A 17,961-nucleotide genomic window follows, 5' to 3' on the forward strand; every position below is an offset into this window, starting at 1 on the left:
TTTACACTCTTGCTCTTTACACTTCTCAGTTCAATGATGCCAAATTCCATTAAAATATGTTCTTTGTGTACAGACTAAATGTGTGGGTATATACTGTCAGATGACTTAATCTGCCATTTAATTATGAGACATTGATGTGCAGTAAGTTAATTAACATGAACGTTCATGTTCATAACAGACCACAGCTGAAGGGAACAAGGCTGAGATCATACTGAAATAATGAAGTCTACACAGCACACATTTAATCATTTACTTGCTCGATATAACATTTCTTGCTGTTACTGTTCAGGGCTTTTCAATCAGGATTTTTTTGGGGCCGATCACAGATCGTTTGAAGTAGAATTGGCCAATGCTGATATGCAAATAAACACTACAGGTTTTAATCCTACAAGTTATACCTTCTTTTTTTTTTTTTTTATTCAATGCCACATTAAACTCCTGTATCAGCCCATGTTTCAGCTGCACTCTCAGCAGGTGCAGAAGTGAGAGGACTTTATAACTAAACTATATGAGCAGGACACCGATGATGTTTTCACATGACAGAGAGATGACAAAGAAAGGCATTAATACCAGAGAAATGGAAAATGTGCACCCCGTTTACACCCTGCAGCGTCTGCCCTGCCGTGCTGTGACAGGCTCTCACCCGGGATTCACAAACCTAATGGATCGCAATAGGAGGTTTTACAACCAGATCCGACTCATGATAGAATCCCCCGCACAATATGCAATAAAAAACTGCATCGCCCCGTTTACAAAGAGTTGTAGACAACGTTTCACAAAGTTTATAAAGTTTCAACTTGAGAATTCACACTTTTAAAGGGGATTTGGTGATATAACAGCGTACAAACATCTGCTGCTTACATATGAGCACAAACACTAGAAGAGAAGTAAGATGCCTCACTTATTAGCCATTTCCACCAAATAACTATATGTTAGAATACAACAATAAAGTGTGCCATCTCAATTCCTTCTCATCTCTGTTGAGCATTGCACTTTATGAGTGACAGCTGGTTTGTTTTTCCTCATCTGTTCAAACTAATTAGAGTGAATATTGGCCGAATAATCTGAGCACCCCTAGTTACTGTCATTAAGATCGGAGGTGGCCTTTGACCCCTTTGTGGGAGAATGGGGTATATGATCAGAATAAGTGTAGAGCGTTGCTGAAGCACTGGGCTTTTGTGCAGCAGCAGATGCAGGTAACAGGCCAAAAACATCTCAGGTACCTAGAGACACAGAATTGGCATTAAAGCCAAGCAGCATGAATGTTGGGATCTATGCTAGGGAGACACATCCACTGACAAAACGGTTGTTGTGAAAAAGGTGCCAAGAACATGCTCTGTATATTGCATGATTCAAAGACGTAGCTTACAGTTGACATAAATATATTTTGCAGCAATAAGCCTGAAGCTATATAAATAGCATTTGATGCTTACAATGATTCATGTCATGATCCTGTCTATATGCTGTACTCTTCTCTTTTGGGAGAAGAACAAAATGTACACAACAGCACTTTCTCGTGAAGCAGACTTTGTGAATCCTCAGTTAGATGATAAGGCTGAGTTTTGAAATATCTCGGCGCTCAAGCACAATTAAGGCCTCTTTACATTATAACATAAAAGGAAATATCAGTCCACTTTTAAGCCCAATTATTTTCTCTCTTTCTCCCTTCCTTGCTCAGCCCTCTGTTCTGTGGAGTTGTGCAGAAAATGCCAAGTGAAATTATGAAAAACACAAAGAGGCCTTTGATGTAAGTGCATATGAATAAACACAGTTTGAAATGCTTCAGGCTTTTCTCATCAACAAAACTCCTACTTTACACTTTATCTTTAAGTAGGCATAAAATGAACATCCAGCAAAACCTTTCACACATGGGTGAGATCCTGTAAAGTATAGAACCATCAGAAAACCTTTCTTGTCAGAATTTTTTTTCCCCCACAGCTGAAAACTTTAGCACTTTCAACTTTATCATTCCGAGAAGCAATGAGCCACGAGGTCAATTATATGTGGACTTTGTGTAATGGAATGAGTCAATGATGTTTGCCAACTCCTCTCTGGAATTAATGAGTACTTGACACATCATATTTCCCATCCGGGGCTCCCGGGCATCATAATCAATAGGACAAATTCATTATCTGTCTGGCTGAGTGATGCCCTGAAATCGCAGCTCTAAGAACCATTTAGCAAATATGAAATTATTGGTGTGAAGTTAATCTAAAAAGAGCAAACAGCGCATTTCCTGCAGAAGTCCACAGCATGTTAGAGATTCTACTAGCTGACTGCATAACCAGAGTGTACGGGCGAGATGTACTGTAAGGAATAACTTATGCAAGTTTTTTTTTCTTTAAGTGGCGTTAAGACAACCGAAGATGAATAAATATGCGGCGCACTTGCACACACCCACTCAGGGAAGCAGGCTGTCGCTTTGTTCGGTTTGGAGTTGAACAGAAATCTGAATTACAGATTTCTCTGGGGAAAGTTTTGACTTCCTTGCCCATTTGGCCCACAAACAGTTTGTTCTGTGGCACACATAATGGCTCCTCCACCTTGTTTTCATATAGGTGTTTACTAAAGAAGCTCCACTTGCTGACAGTGAAAGCTGTTAGGAACATGGTTAGCGTGTGTGAAACTCAATGTCTTCTCAACACTTATCCAAGTAGTGGGACATAGATAAACTCATGCAGCTGAGTGAAACAACAAAAACCTGTTCATATTTTTTTCTAGTGTTTTTTCATATAAATTAATGTTTGTTATTTCCCAGTAAGGTGTCTAAGGAAAACCAGTGACTCATCTGTTAGGCCCTGTGTATCACACTTAACAAATGGTGTCTATATAAATCAAAGTTTATTTGGCTTTGTTTAATACATTAAAATGTGATTTAACACCAGAGATATTTAAATGCCCCACAAGATATTCTCTTGCTTGACCTGATATATGTTTGAGGTTCAAGGTTTTTAGGACTACTCTAGAATGGGCAGGTCAGAACAATGAGTAACCATTCTACTCCCAGCCAGAAGCAGTTTCCTGGTCTGACTCTGCTGCCCCAGCAGTGATGAATAGCAGTGCTGCTGAGGAGCTCAGAGAAACCCACCAGACGGGACCAATTACAACATCCCTGACATCGCCAGAGACCACCACCTCCACAGTTACCATAATGACCTCTCATGGGCCAATGGGAGGGGTTAGAATGCTATGATACGGGTGCCCTAGAGAGACACTCGCAGCTCAATCTGGATGAGAACACTGATTCAACATTTACACTGGACAATCAGGGTTTTCAGAGGGTTTTAAGTAAAGTATAGATCTCTGTGATGATGGTTCAATTTATCTTCCATGGTGAGAAAACATCATATATCCAGATTTGCTGACATGAAAATTGGATCGGTCAGTCAACAGAGAGATGAGTGGATGACCTTCTGACACATGACAGCCCCTGACAACTTGTTCTTTAATCTCTAGGAAAAAAGAGCACTGGCTGAAAGGCATTAGTATGTTTGAGACACTTCATGTGAAGTGTTTCTCTATTTCCAGACTAAAGAAAATCTCTAGTCTTGATAGCTACTCAAAGTGTTTCACAGTATAGTTATTGCCCTTTCGTGGTTCAGAATCTTGCCCAAGGACACTTGGGCATGCATACTGAGGAAGACTGCGATCAAACCTACCACCTTCTGACGCCTCTCAAAAGCAATTGGCTAAGGTGGCAGCACACAGCACAGCTTTTAAAGAAAACGGGTGGCAATCTGATTTTCCAATTTACAAAAAACATCCATGAGTAATTAAGGAAATTAGGTACAACCCTCTTGAACCATGGGCCTGAACAAAATCCAACAGTAATATTAATGTACTTGTTGATGTATTAGGTCAGTTTGCCTCTTCAACTCAGGATAACACCTATACTTTTTCCTGGCCTTTAATTGGCTCCCAAGTGAAGCAACGATATTGCAGCCTCTGCCCATATTAAGGAATACTGTGAGAAACACTTTTTATATCCTTAACTGAGAGAGGCTTGATGATGGGAAGAGGCTATAGATGCACAATGCCTGGTCTCATCTCTAAACAATAGTCAGTGCTCCGTGCCAAGTCCCCGGTGAACCCAAAGCCGACCATTAACTCTCATTAAATGCTCTATTAAGAACCTCTGCCTCCCTCTCGAGTTCTCACTCTCTCCCCCCGTGTTGCTTGTGTGTGCTTCGCTCTCATGCTGGCTCCAATTGTGAATAATTTAATGATTGCTGACACATGCAAACACACATATATGCTGTGAGCAGTGCGAATGAATAAGTGTCAGTCGGAGGTGGGGTGTTGTAGGCGGGGCCGGAACAATGGCGGCCAGCAGGAGGTTGCAGGGAATCGGTGATTGCTAATTACACAGGTGCTCTGATCTACAGAGATGCCACAACAAGACGATTGGTGTAAAGGATAAATGATGGTGCTGCTTGTGAGCTAATTGCTGATGCTAAATTATAAGTTGGATAATTATGTTGTGTCTCGGATGTGTGTGTGTGTGTGTGTGTGTGTGTGCATCTGAAAACAAGCGGTACAGAAATAGATTTTTATAATTCTGAGAAAAAGAAAAAAAAAGGACTGAAGGCAACTCAAGCTGTAATTATTTTATACTGTATTGACATGTTTTCACACACTGGTGCATGCACTCTCTATTTTATGCAACTAAAGGTGGTGTGATTAATTGTCCAACCCTCTCTAACACACCCTCTCTTTACACAGTGCCAAACGACTACAGCAAGCAAAAAAATAAATATATATATATATAGTCTGCATATATTTGGCATGCTGAATCAAGATGCTCACAATTTGAGCAAAAGTCATCTGTATTCAAATTCAACCTTCCTCCACACAATTGCTACCTTAAGCATGAAACTGGGCAACTGATGTTTCATTGTATTTGTCATGCACTGATTACTTCTTTTGCAATGCAGCATGTAGTGTGAAACCTACTTCATGTTAAAGATGACTCACTACGTTTTTTTATCAGACTACCTGCTTGCTCCTTTTCTCATTTGCAATCAACAAATTGTAGTTTGAACCGCAACCAGTCCAGTCTGTGTAGCATTAAATACTTTACCCACAAAAATGAAATTCATGGCATAACCTAACTAAATTTTTACAATATACACGTACTGAGATTCAGTGGAAGCCGTCGCAATGGGAAATAATTTCAGGTGTGCCGGGAGGTGTCTGTCATTATTAACTATATGGATTTCTAATCCCTTGGGGCACCTTATGGACATTTTTTTTTGTTGATAGTTTTGCCTGTAATATGTTTATCCCAGTGTGTGTGTTTTTTGTGGAATTGTCTCTGTGTAAAATAAATATTACCTTTCGGCACCTTTGTGACAAAAATGGCCCCATTGAAACCTTTTACAACAGAATTTTGATCCCACGACCATTTGAACAAAAACAATGCATTCAATGTTTGTATGTTTTCATAAAATATAACATACTATATTTCACCCTAGTATTTAACATATGGAAAACGTGTTTTTTTTTTTATTAACCATTGTTAGACTACCTGCTTGCTCCTGAACCATTGTTAGTAGTACGAGAGCAAACAAATATTTATATTTTGTATGTTATGGCAGTTTTTGGCGAGGGGCATATTTGTCTTAACCGTATGGCAGGTATTATTCATTAAAATGTTATACTAGAAAAAACTAATAATGCTAAAACATTAATGATGTTGCTTATCAGTGACATATGCTAGGCTCTTAACACTCCAAAAATTATCTCATTGTGTAGTATAAGGGTTAGGGTTTTGTGTATTTTGGTGTAAAGCAGAACTTTACAGTACATCTAAAATCAAAGCCGCTTCACAACCATTTATGGGAAAGTGTGCTGTATCAAACTGAAGCATTATTTCCCTACACAAAAATGTATGTATATTAGAGATAATAAAGTAAAGTCTACTCCAAGGTGCTGGAAAGGAGGGTTCGGCCGATCGTCGAACCTCAGATTGAAGAGGAACAATGCGGTTTTCGCCCCGGACGTGGAACTACGGACCAGCTCTTCACTCTCGCAAGGATCCTGGAGGGGGCCTGGGAGTATGCCCATCCGTTCTACATGTGTTTTGTGGATCTGGAGAAGGCGTATGACCGGGTCCCCCGGGAGAAACTGTGGGAGGTGCTGCGGGAGTATGGGGTAAGGGGGTCTATCCTCAGGGCCATCCAATCCCTGTACTCCCAAAGCGAGAGCTGTGTTCGCGTCCTCGGCAGCCAGTCAGTTTCGTTCTCAGTGGATGCTGGTCTCCGCCAGGGCTGCGCCTTGTCACCAATCCTGTTTGTGATATACATGGACAGGATATCGAGGCGTAGTCGTGGTGGGGAGGGGTTGCAGTTCGGTGGTCTGAGGATTTCGTCACTGCTTTTTGCAGATGACGTGGTCCTCATTGGATCATCGGCTTGTGACCTTCAGCACTCACTGGATCGGCTGGCGGCCGAGTGTGAAGCGGCTGGGATGAGGATCAGCACCGCTAAATCTGAGGCCATGACTCTTAGCAGGAAACCGATGGATTGCTTACTCCGGGTAGGAAATGAGTCCTTAGCCCAAGTGAAGGAGTTCAAGTACCTTGGGGTCTTGTTCGCGAGTGAGGGTACTATGGAGCGTGAGATTGGCCGGAGAATCGGAGCAGCGGGGGCGGTATTGCGTTGCTTTACCGCACCGTTGTAACGAAAAGAGAGCTGAGCCGCAAGGCAAAGCTCTCGATCTACCGGTCGATCTTCGTTCCTATCCTCACCTATGGTCACGAGGGCTGGGTGATGACCGAAAGGACGAGATCACGGGTACAAGCGGCCGAGATGAGTTTTCTCAGAAGGGTGGCTGGCGTCTCCCTTAGGGATAGGGTGAGAAGCTCAGCCATCCGTGAGGAACTCGGATTAGAGCCGCTGCTCCTTTACTTAGAAAGGAGTCAGCTGAGGTGGTTCGGGCATCTGGTAAGGATGCCCACTGGGCGCCTTCCTTGGGAGGTGTTTCAGGCACGTCCAGTGGGGAGGAGACCTCGGGGAAGACCCAGGACTAGGTGGAGAGATTATATCCCAACACTGGCCTGGGTTGCTCGGGATCCCCCCGTCAGAGTTGGTCGATGTGGCCCGGGAAAGGGAAGTCTGGGGCCCCCTGCTTGAGCTGCTCCCCCCGCGACCCGACCCCGGATAAGCGGATGAAAATGAGATGAGATGAGATTAGAGATAAAGATACCTGAATATTTGTTTTTTCATGACTGCTTGGCATGTCATGTTGGGGTTGTCCTTCGGGATGTCTACGCTCATCAATGCTGCTAGAGACTTTGATTATTGATGATGTTGTCCTGCACGTGGCATCTATTGCACTTCTGTCCGTCCTGGGAGAGGGATCCCTCACATGTGGCTCTCTCTGAGGTTTCTACATATTTTTACCCTGTTAAAAGGGTTTTGTGTAGTTTTTCCTTACTCTTGCTGAGGATTAAGGACAGAGAATGTCACACCCTGTTAAAGCCCTATGAGATGAATTGTAATTTGTGAATATGGGCTATACAAATAAAATTTGATTGATTGATTGATTGATTGATTAAAAACCATGTAACTGCAACCTGATTGACCCAAACCCAACGAGTTGGTCTGTGGGTCCCTGTGTGGGCTTCTGATATGTGCCAGCACTTGCTGGTGGCACTTTGTGAAAGATTGTATAGTGACACAGACAGGCACCATAACACATTTTCATGCTTCCATTCTCCCCCCATGAAATGTCACTTCGTATTCGTTGTCCTTTTGCTTTGCCTTGGCTGTGCTCTTTTCTTTCTACTCCCCGTCAGTTTTTTCTCACTTTGCTCCTTCACTATCTTTTACTCTCCCTTTTCCACATATTTGTCCTAATCTCCGTTGCCCTTTCATTTTCCACCCTCACTTTTTCTGCTCACAGCATACTCACCCTGTCCTTTTTTTAAATCTCCCTTTTCAACCCATCTTGTTTTGCTTTACTTGATTCCACCCTAAATGACTTCAGAGTCTGTGTCAGTTGTTCTGCTGTATCATTTTGCTGGTCAAAGTCTCATTATACAGATTTAAAATGGCACAGATGGATGTGAACTTGCATTGATGTCTTTTTGTGACTGACTGTAGGCTCACAGAATACATCTTTTAAGATATAACATGTAATCACTTTGATCTCTAGCTGTTAATCGGTATCCTAGTTCACAATAGCTGCTGTCAGTGTCCTAGAAGTTATTCTATTATTCACAGTCTGAAGAGCAGCTCTGCAATTTCACTCCAATCTTCCTCACCTGTTTAATATGAGAGATGTGTTCAATCAAATAACTACAATTCTGTAAAAATATCTTTCAGGGGAATATTTTTAAAGGTGGATTTTGCATGTTTCTTCCTTTTTATGGTCTAAAAACAATAACATCGCAAATGGATGAGCGCCAATTTTTCACTGTCAACATCTATTTCTGAGTCTGAGATGGAGACCGGTGCAAAGTATAAAGAAGAAAATGCACCTATGACAATATCCTATTCATGAGGGAGCATTATTACTAGCAGGGCCTTTTTCAGTGGACTAGAGGCCAGCCAATAAGGCCCAAAGGAATTCATGATGAAGACAACGTCAGTCGCATTCGCTTCTAAATAAGGCCACAAGTGGAATGATGTGGAAAGATGTGGTATATCTATTTTTTCTATTATTTATTTTGGGGACAAATGTTTGTAGCCAATCCAAACAAATTTCTATCACCCAGATCTTTTTACCTCACAGACCATGTTTTGCACGTTAGCAAAATGCAAAAAAAAATATGTTTGTGAATTGGACAAACTGCAAGCAACTGCAGCAGCTGGTCATAGGAATGAAACTGTGTAGACATGTATAATACCATTAATTCAAATCCATTAAAGTTGCTATTGTATCACGTAATTCCATGTGTCTACTGGCCCAACAAATTGTAATATACCACAGATTCTCTATAAATTTAAGAGAATGACATCCTATGAAACTGATTACAAACTATTCAACTCACAAAGCATTTTACAACTCAACAACGATATACAGTATACTCAGATTAATATGACTTGTAGCCCTTTAGGATTTGTTTACATTATATTTTGCAAGCTGACTAACTGACAGATTAAACTGCATTTTATTTGCTTTTACTTTATAGTTTTTCGACAAGTCCAGGCCTACAGACAAATACACTCAGAACAAGTGTTGTCTCCATTTCGGTTACACCTCTTGTGAAGAAGTTGTCTTTTGATGAAAGGGAGAAAAGAAGAGGGAGAGGGGAAGGTGGGAAAATGGCCAAAACTTTGAGTAATGCCATAGTAAATTGTAATGTTAGACAGGTCAGGGAGGAGAAAAAAGCTAAAACACACTGCTCTATTCCAGCACTCAAGCTACCTAGCCCACCATTTGTTGAGAGAGGCCTGACACTCAGCGGAAAAATAGAGGGTGTATAGAAGGACATGAGAGGGATATGAATAAACAGGGAACACAACATCTTGATAAGAACCATACATTTTTAGGGGACTTTGCAAAGGACCGTCAGTTTCTTAAGAAACCTTTCAGACTCATTCAATTTGTTATAGATCCAAACTAAAAATGTAACTCATCAATACTCACACTTTAAAGATAAAGTGGAAACATCTCTTTGCTGTGGCACTCAATTGTCTCTGGTTTTCTTCAACTATCTGACCATGAAGATATGTCCAGAATTGGGTTCGACAATGTCAACTTAAAAAAAACCTGATTCATTGAGTCCAAGGAATAAGATAACGATAAGATTGAGTTGAGAAATGGAAAAAGTTTAGTTTCTCAGCAGCACTCCATCAGCCACAGCCTGGGTGAGAGTTGGGTTATCTTAGAGTGGCTGTACAGAAGTGTCTTTGTGTGCAAGACACATGACAGCCTGCCTAGTGTTTGCCAAACAACATAAAAAAGGCTCAAAAGAAAAAATGGATACGTATACTCAATACAAATAAATCTACAACCCAAGTCCGCAAAAAGGGGACGAGGGTTTGACAACTTTCAGAAAGTACTTCATATAAGTTGATTTACATAAAAGCCTTGACATTTTTACTTATTTTTCAGTTGAGTAAGAGGTGGATTATAAAAAAGACAGGTGTTTATCGAAAAATGATTTAGGTTAATAAATGGCAGTAATTCTACAATAATGGGGATTTATCAATTATTAATATAAAAATAGATAGTTAGGTGTTGTTGATTTACATTAACGATGATAAAGGCAACGTCACAAAAAGTTCAGATAATGACAAATTTATTAATTTCGGGTGGATGAACTCAATATGGCTCACAAACAGCTTCCATCGTCCTCACACTCCTGAAGCTTCCCATGCGGAGATGTCATGAAAGAGGCTGAGAAACTGCTCGAGACACTTATACTATCTGACAAGAGGCACTAATCCAGTTATGCTGCAAGTGACTTGTTTAGTTATTATTATGCAAATGCATCCAGGCGCTGCTTTGGCAGATCTTCATTACATCGCCGCGTCCCTCTGTCATTCATAATTCTGCACCAGGTGCAAACTAAAGCACTGTTTAAGAGGAAATTGAATTAGGTACATGTGTTGCAGTACATCCATAAAGTGGTTCAGACAAAAGTGACAATTCTTCAGTTCTCTTTTTCAAGCTACATCAGATTTGAACTGAAAACTTACTTTCACATCTGGTACACTGTTTCTGCTTGTGACACTTTCAGCTGACAAGACTCAAGGGACCACTGGGAAGCTGGTATGGTCCAGTTTGAAGGCAGAATAATCCATCTTGAACATTTCAATTAGCAGAATGAGTCTTAATATCTGTTTGCCTAAAACTAATTATTAATTTTCTTGACACTACTTATCTGCCTGATTAGGTTCAAGAAACTGACACTTGTCTTAAGATAATGGAGGAACCATTATATCCGCCACACAAGGTCCAATTGTATTCGGAGTTAGCATCAGATAGCTCATCTACTCCTTAGTGTCTTTGTATTCAAAACAGGAAAATATAACAGTTATCTTCAAGACTGGCAAAGAGATTAATGGTGATGCCCCTAGCACACCTCTCGTCAAGCCTTCATATGTGTATCATAAAAGACTATTGGTAAAACTGGCAAAGTACATTAGAGTGGAATTCGCTGTTGGAAACATACAGTATCTTGTGGATAAAAATAATAGCCTTTCTGTTTATTAAAGGATTTTTTCTTCCCCATGAATTCAATGGAGGTTTTATTGAGCGAACACCTAGTAGCAATTACAGAACCTGAGTGGTGAAGTCCCCCTTCAACGGTTTCAGTATTGAGCTTATTAAGACCTTGAAACATTTGAACATTGACACCCTTTGAGTTAACACTGTGTGCTCTTCTAGAGATTATGAGGTCAAGAAAGCGTCACAGCAAAGACATGTAATTAGTGCTGCACATCACAGCAGTTGCAGAACTGTATTTCCTCTCCTGTTTCCATGGTGGCTGCAGTAGAAATGTATTGGATTTCAACGACTTTAAAGGCTTTTCACACTCACATGCCAATGTGGAAGAGAAGGATAATACAAATTATTGTTACATAACAAAAGTTATGTTATTTAATCTCCACACAATATAAGGAATAGATTGTGCTTACACCTAAAGGGTTGGCTTTAAATGAGAGGAAATGATAATCTATTTGTTACAGCGGGATGACTGTGCCCAATGTGTTGCCAATACACTACAATGCTCATGAAGGGTGATTTATGTAACATAGTGTTGCCTGCACAAGGCCAAATGCTGGCAACCTCTTTTTGAATCGTCAAAACTGATGAAAGCTCCAACAGCAGCGGTTTCAGGGTTCTAAGCTGTAGGAGTCATGTTCCCTTTATCTGACAATGTGGATACAATCATGTTCCGTTTTAACAAATACACTTTGATACTATGTCTTTGAGAAAGACAGTTGAGCTGCTAGGCTCAATTTGATCCTCTTATGGAGAAGCGTAGCAGAAGAATCCCCCCTGGTAGAGAGAGAAGCACATGGAAATTATCTACGTAGTAGGATATTAACGTTCAAGTTAAATATATCATAGACCACCTCTAAAATGAGCCAGATGAGGTGGGAGCTACTTATGGACTTCAGTAGTGGGACGTCATCAGCCTGTTGATGGGAACCATTCAGGCTCGCCTGGCACATGGTAGTTGTTGATTAGCAGAAAAAAAGAGCTGGGGCAGAAAGACTTTGGCTTTTATTGTGTCAGAAGCTCAAATTCACCAGTTGGATAACTTAAGAACTTGACTTTTTGTTTGCCAGTTGATTCAAGTTCAGCTTTTAATTTCAGTCAGCTAAAGAAGAATATTGCTTTTAAGAGTTTTCCTCAGAAGGTGACTGGGCTCTTCCACACTTACAGGAAAAGCAGATAGGGGCTTGAAGTAGAACAGCTGTTCAATTGCATCAGAAGAAATCGATGGACAATTTAATTATTTATCCAGTTTTTGGAAATTCAATACTTTGGGAAAAAGGTTATTGGGAGCCGGTTTGGACACTAGTAAACGTGTAGGTTATGTATGGCCACAACTATGCTTACACTATAAGGAATATATCAAAGATACAAATTTGACGATCATAGACTCAAAAATAGGAGGAAATAACATTTTACTATGATAGTCTTGGTTGTAGATGTATACAGTACATCCTACTGAGATGCCATTGACCAAGCGCCTTATAATAGAGCTGATAAACAGACGTTATTCCCTGGTTATAGATTATATACTAGGCAGGTCACAGGCATGCATATATAAAGGTAAGCATGCCACAACAATTTTGTTCTTACACTACACACTATATTCTCTCATGGAAATATGTGAGTAGATGTGTCTTAAATATCTGGTTACCACTTGATGCTGTTTGTAATGTCCATTATGAAAACTACAGCTTCCTCTCTTGGACTGTGTTTGGCTGTTGTGGGGACTGTGGGAAAGAAAATGGTTAGAATGTGTGTTGCACCTGGTATTCTGAGAGGCATCAAGATGTTTACAGGTAAACAAGTATTGTGGCAGGATTAGCGACTAGTTTAGCTTGGTTTGTCAGACATTGATATTAACCAGGACACAAAAGACAGAAAAGCTTTAAGCTGATCAAATGGCTAATCTCAATTTTACTGCTGGCAAGAGTAGAGCTCATTAAAATGTGTGTACCTACTTTCCTCTCTCTCCTCCTCTCTCTCCTTTGCCAACCCTCTTCTCTACATTGTGTTTCAATTTGTTCTGCATTTATTGAAAAATTGAACATTTACAATTCCACACAAGTATGTCTCATTAGCAAGCATCTTCAAAAGAAAGGGACAGGCACAGTCAAAATGTGGTGTGCCAAATTATTCCTCCTCTCTGTAGTTCGTCAACCTGAAAAGGCTTCGCTTGTTTTATTCTACTGTTCTGCCTTGTGTCACATAACTGTATTTCATAAAAGTATTAATACCTTTGATATTGTCATGTTCGTTGCATTGTGAAGCAAGTTATTTCAGGGCAATCTGTGTTTTTACTTCCTCTACCACATAACCAACACTGTTCACCACTACAACGTCAGCATTATAAATAAAACACCATTACTGAAACAACTCACAGTTGCTAGAACTTACAGCAATTTGATTTATTTAATTGAGTTTGATTTGTTAAAAGTGTCGATGATTTGCATTTTACTGTAAAGGTCTGGAACAGAGAAACAAAAATGTTTTAATCTAATTACTGCCATTTAGAATTTATTCAAGTAATAATTCCCTTGAAAAGTGCTATACATATAAGGTAACATTTTTGTACTCTTATATTCTTTGTTATCTTAACTATTTGTTGTTATATAGGGCATTTCGCTTTAATTAAATGTTTCCATTTTGTTTAACAAGGGGAGTGCTGTTTGCTTGGGTTCACATCTAAAACTTTTTAATTCTGTGTTTTTTTTATCATGTCAAATTGTAATAAATGAGGAGGACATGCACATTATGCAGCATCAACACTGGTAACTGATTTTAATATTGTGGCTTATTGTTTACATTGTCTTTGGTCTTTGTACGAGAACACTCACCAATCAACCTTAACCTGTCCTTGGTGCAAGGTATCAGATGTAGCAATAATGAATTAATGATCAATATACCTTTGTTAAATTAATTGGGGAACGTAGGTGTGATTAGCATAAACAAATGGGGACAATTAGCCCCTGTCCACCCCCAGTGGTACTACTGGTGAGTGTTACTCAAATGAAGACATATCATATGAGACCTGCTGCTTCCTGTCATAAAGAGGAAGCCGCTAATTGTTCCTGCTATCATCGCCAGAGGTTGTTGATGGTATTTTTAATTTCTGGTAATTACACCAAAGCCGCAACAAAAAAAGAATGTACCGACGACAACCACCTGGCTGGCACACAATATTTCAGTTCTTGACATATTTATTTATATTTTGTATCAAACAGCCTTATAAAAATAGTAAATAAAGAAATGGGCCCTAAGGTCCATGTAGCAAAATATTAAAATGCCCTGTGGAAAAAAAGACCCTACATTATGAAACCTTGCTTTTTTAAACACTTTCAAACGAAAATAAGGGGATGTGTTTGATGGAGCAGAATCTTTTCCCCTGAATATATCCAGTGATAATCAACAACACTTTTACTGCAGGAAATCGGCAGCTGGGGAGCCATGTTGTCTACAGATACAGATCTGTACTGTTGAGCATCCCCTATTGGTTTACATTTAAGGAAATTCCAAAACTTACTTCGTCTGATTTCGTCTATGGCAATTTTAATCTGTTAGAGGCTACATTCTAGCTCAGCTATGCAAATTGGTTATGTGACAACAAGTGGTTCTACTTTGATCATGATGTACTATGCTAGTGAAATGTATATGGACGAAGGAACACTCTCTCTCCCTTTGCTTATCCCTGCTGACTAATTGTTCAAGACAGTCAAGACTACGGCTGGAGGCTGAACTGTACAGGTCCTAATGTGTAATTATTATCATATCAAATGAACAAGCACAAATTCTGCCTGTTCCAAAAATCTGAACTCTGTTTGGCAGTCATTTTAAGCCTCTCATGATTTATTGTATTGTTCACCTTCAGTGGCATGACTAAAATATTATTTTTTTATCATGTCTTGTATTATCATATTGTAAAGCTTCTGTGGCATATTTGATAAGGCTCCTTTTAAACTGATCGCTGAGATAATCAACAAGGATATTTCGGGGGCAGGAATGTGGAAAAATAACCTGCTATCACTGTGTTGTGCAGGTTGTCAGCAGAAATGAAAGACTTCTATTCCCTGCTTGGTGTATGTTCAACATGTCTTCTTCTGAGACCTGCATTGACTACACAAAACTAGATCCACTCTGTGCTATCCTCGGGGGCCGGGTGTGTGTTGCTCCCTCATCATACTTAAGCTGACAAAGAGGGATGCCTTGAAGATTTTTTTGCTTGTCCAAAGACAAAGAGGAGTAAGACAGAGAGCACAAAACCCATTTTCCCCATTTTCTCTGGGCAATTACACAGATAAAGCTTAGAGAATTGTTTTTTTCTTCGAAATGCAGGCAGAAATGGTGTTAAAACAGAGCAAAGAGATTGAGTGAGACAATTTAATGATGCTATACGACTTCTGTTTTGTTTAGTTATTTTTTTTTTTTTTTTTCATTTCACACTGTCTGTGTGACTGTATGACTTCCATAACATACATACCTAAAAGGGAAGAAATGTGTGGTAGTTTACATGATATACATGTCTGTCTCCACCTATACAGGTTTAGATCTGGTGCTTTACTCCCAAGTTTATGGCACTGTAGTGCTTGAGCTGTGTATGATATTTTAGCAAGGGAATTGTCACAGCAGAACCAAAGAGCATGGTTTGAATGCCAAATTAGATAAGGGAATTGAATAGTGAGACGTCTTGCCCTGACTTAAGTCCAACCATTATTCTTCCCACTAGCACTGAGCCGCGTCAACCCCCCACCCCCTGAAAACAAGAGTTGCTAAGATAGAGATAAGGGTCAATGAAAACAACTAAGTTTCAGAACACTGTGTCTCACAGATTAATAAAGATAGAGGTTCACTCCCCAGCCATGTATACCACGAAGATTGGGCCTTGAAAAGGAAAAAATGTATGCCTTCTGTTTCATTTGTGAGATAATTCATTGTGCAGTGTGTCTGTAATTTTGAATATGCAAATAAAGCCATTGTTGCTGCATGGCTCTGTAGTAGGCAGCTGAGGGATCTTGGGGGCGCACGCTTGGTTGGTGGGGTTTTAAAAAGGAGGTGGTACAATTCTCTGTTAATCAGTCAGGCTGAGTGAGACAACGGTTGTATAGCTTTGGAGAACACTGCTTTTCCCAAACAATGAGAAGACAGATTATCTTTACTTTTCCTAAACTATAATGACAGCTACAGGTGTGCATCTCTTCTGCTGGGGGATTAGATGTGATGTATTTCTGCTTCATTAGAAAGGACGCGGTGCAACATGACTGCAAATGGTGGGAGAATTTGAAGATGGCGTAGGGATGAGGGTTCTGGCTACGACGCAATCCACGGTCCAACACCTGCAGCATAATGTCAGTGATGATTGAAAACAGTCTCTGTCACAGCCTGGAAGCAATTAATCAAGGTCAAAACCCAATCTAATAACATACATCAATTACCTTACTGTAGGAGATCAACGGAGCAGATATGCTGTAACGACTGCACAGATGATGTGTTTTTTCCATCAATCACACACAATACATAATGAAAGCTTTATGTTACAGCTTGCTATACTCAAAAAAACAAGCAAACATTACATCTGGGAATTGCTGTTTGAAGTAATTACATTCCTACTACAGCGCATATGTGACAATACACATACATGCATATTGCATTTTATTTCCATTTCATCAGACATTTCTGCGTCATAAGTCATTAACTATAATTGTTACTGCTAAAACCACTACAAGATATTTCAAACTATTTAATCCTTGTGTCTTTGGCCTATGGAAGTTTGTTGTTTGCTCAGTACTATTGTCTGTTAACAAGAGGACCTAAGATTATCCTTTCTAATTGTAGCATGCATACACCACAGGACAACGAAAGGTAAAGTGTCAATAAATCATGTCTTCCTGAAAAATATCAGGGCGTCTTCTGATGTTTGATTCCGAATAGCGTTCAAGCGCCCTGGGAGTTCAATCTGATGTGTTTTTACACAACAACCTACAGTGCTCTCAAGAGCACATGAATCATCCAGAGCTAATCTTAATACTAGTAGAGACAGGCACTTGAAAGAGTCTAGCATGAAGGACACTACCTTGCAACCTCTGTTGTCCACTGTCTAGTTCCTATTGTCTCTCTTCCAAGTAAATATCTCTTCATCTTTGATTACCATGCTGTCAATTGTTGGCAGCACAGGAAGCAACTCCCCAGCATCTAATTCATACATCAGAAGACACGACTTCAGACATCCAAAGGCCACAGCTACCAGTCAGCCTGGACCAGATATTTTCTACCACTTGGGTGCCTTCTAACCATTGCTATTATTTCAAGAGGACTCGTGAGGGCAACACACTTTAAAGTCAAAGTAGTAAAGGTGTCTCCATTTAAAGTCACTGTTTCCTCAGTAAAAGTCAAGTGTACTCAATGTGACGATGTTTGTTCCAGTCAGGCAGGCAGCTCGGTTGAAACAAGTGAGTGAAAGTAAAAAAAGAAAGGAAAAGAAACAAAGCACAGAAGCATGAAACCATAAGCTGCTAGTGTTTTCAGTTTTATGATTCCTTTTTCACCTTGGTCTTTAGTGTTTAGGTTTTGTTAAGATATCAGTTGGTAAAGGATTCTGATGTTATTGCCCGTTTCCTGTAAAGCCACAGCTGTAGAAATTTTGAGAATACCAATGGATGTACAATGATCCTATTGTAAAAGCCACTGTGATTTTGAAAGTGAATCTAATTTAGATGAATTTGAGCAAGGGTGCTCTCATGGCTACAGGCCAACAACACAAAAAGGGACAAACCAAGGTTGACAATAAGATGA

At 39.9% G+C, this 17,961-nt stretch overlaps 1 protein-coding gene across 4 annotated transcripts in view; it reads right to left on the reverse strand.

Moving 5' to 3' along the window:
- Positions 1 to 17,961, reverse strand: part of nrxn2b (neurexin 2b) — a 598,599-nt gene that overhangs the window by 255,796 nt on the left and 324,842 nt on the right. The window lies entirely within an intron of this gene.

Source organism: Platichthys flesus, chromosome 24 (genome assembly GCF_949316205.1).
Source record: "Platichthys flesus chromosome 24, fPlaFle2.1, whole genome shotgun sequence".
Taxonomy (NCBI): Eukaryota; Metazoa; Chordata; class Actinopteri; order Pleuronectiformes; family Pleuronectidae; genus Platichthys; species Platichthys flesus.